Below are 1,727 nucleotides of genomic sequence, written 5' to 3' on the forward strand. Positions count from 1 at the left end.
CCAAGTGGCTCCCCTTTCTCTCCTGCCCCCCCTTTCCTGCACCTGTCAGCTGTCTCGTTGACTGTCTGGCTTGGCTGCCACCCATTCTATCCTCCCAGGCCAGCTCCGCCCCCGCCCCCGCCCCCCAAGCTCGCACTCCCTCCCTTCCTGTCTCTGCCCACGTCTGTCTCTACCTGCCCGTCGCCGGCACACCTGAGGATAGGAGGCTGCCTAACGGAGTGTGGGGATGGCTCAGGGTGTTTACCAGACAGCCAGGATAAGGTATTAAATCCTGCTGCTGTCTTCCCAGGGCCAGGTTCCTCAGATGGTTTTCCAAATCCCTAATCTCAGTGCCCACATCCCTGCCCAGCCTATGTTTGATGGGAGCTTTCCTTTCTGATTGAAGCTGAACCGAGCAGGATCTGTCGTGGGGTTGGGTCTGGGTTCCCACCGGTGCATGATGACATGGGAGGCCAGCTCCTTCCTCTCTTTGGTTCTTCCTTCCTCCCCTCCTTCCTTTCTCTGGGAATCTTGGTAAGTGGGGGCCAGGATTCTGCCACCAGGTGTTCTCGAGCCTTCTTGAGCACCCCCCGCCCAGCTCCCACCAGTGTGGTCATGAGGCCACCTGTTGTAATGGGGAAGGGCACCCCAGATGGGGCTTAGTCCCAGAGGAGAGGGGGAGCGAGTTTGAAGAGGCTCTGAGATGGGACCGTGCTGTAAGCCACAGCCCTTCCTGAGCTCACCGTTGCCATTCTTGATACTGAGACTGGAAGTGGCCAGTGTGGCGTCTTGTCCCTCTGAACCCCTGGGGTTGCCCGGTGTGGTGGGCGGGGCAAACCAGTTCCTCCACGATGTCTCTGTGTTGGCTCTGGAGGTGACAGCGCTGGGAAGCAGTGTCTCCTGTCCAGTGTTTGGGGTGGATACCCAGTCCTCACTAAGTTAGCCTGGCCGAGCCTCTGGGGTAACAGGAGGGCTTAGATGCTCCCCTGCAGCACCAGTGGTGTCCACTCTTGTTGGGGGCAGAGGCGTCTTCCCAGGGTCTTTCCTTCTGCAGGACATCTGGGATCTTGTCTGCCTTCCTAGGGTGGCAGGTCTGGGCAGCGAGCAGGTGGCTTCCCAGAGACGAGACTGAAAGAGACCCATTAGCTTACTCCCCCCATGCTGGGACGTTTCTGTGAGGGGAGCAGCAGGACACTAGACCGAGGAGGGTGCTGGCCGGTGGCGATCCCTGGACCTACCCCTCTGAAGGGACCTGAGGTTGATGGATGTGCCTTTTCTCTTCTGAACAGGACAGACCCTTCCAACTCAGCTTCTTTCCCTGGCGACAGACTCACTCTTCCTTCTCCCCAACATGCCTCTCCTTCCTCCAGGCAACCAAAGGTCTCTTGGGTTCCACAACAGCCAGAGCCTCCCTGTCCCTCCAGGTCTCGCCACCTCGTTCCTGCTGGGCTCCAGGTGTCGTGTGTCTCCGCCCTCTCGTTGTTGCCTTGGCAGTCAGTGCTGCTCTGGGCTTTTCTGTCTGTCCCTTCCTGAGATGAGGGCACTGGCAGGGGAGGGGTCCCTGGGACCCAGCAGAGAAGGGCCCGGGAGCAGTGAAGCAGCACTGTGTCGGGGCAGGGGCAGGGGCAGGGGCAGGGGCAGGGGCAGGGGCAGGGAGGGTCATTCATCTTTGCATTCCAAAGGCAGCAGCACCCCTCAGGTGGCTTTCCTGGCCGTTCCTGCAGCTGCTGCCGAGGGGTCCCAGGCGG

General features: G+C 60.4%; 1 long non-coding RNA gene across 1 annotated transcript in view; it reads left to right on the forward strand.

Annotated features, from left to right (window-relative positions):
• The window catches only part of LOC102490277 (uncharacterized), a 90,178-nt gene that overhangs the window by 23,887 nt on the left and 64,564 nt on the right, over window positions 1–1,727 (forward strand). The gene's annotated exons all lie outside the window — the stretch shown is intronic.

This window comes from Tupaia chinensis, unplaced genomic scaffold (genome assembly GCF_000334495.1).
Source record: "Tupaia chinensis unplaced genomic scaffold, TupChi_1.0 Scaffold000146_1, whole genome shotgun sequence".
Taxonomy (NCBI): domain Eukaryota; kingdom Metazoa; phylum Chordata; class Mammalia; order Scandentia; family Tupaiidae; genus Tupaia; species Tupaia belangeri.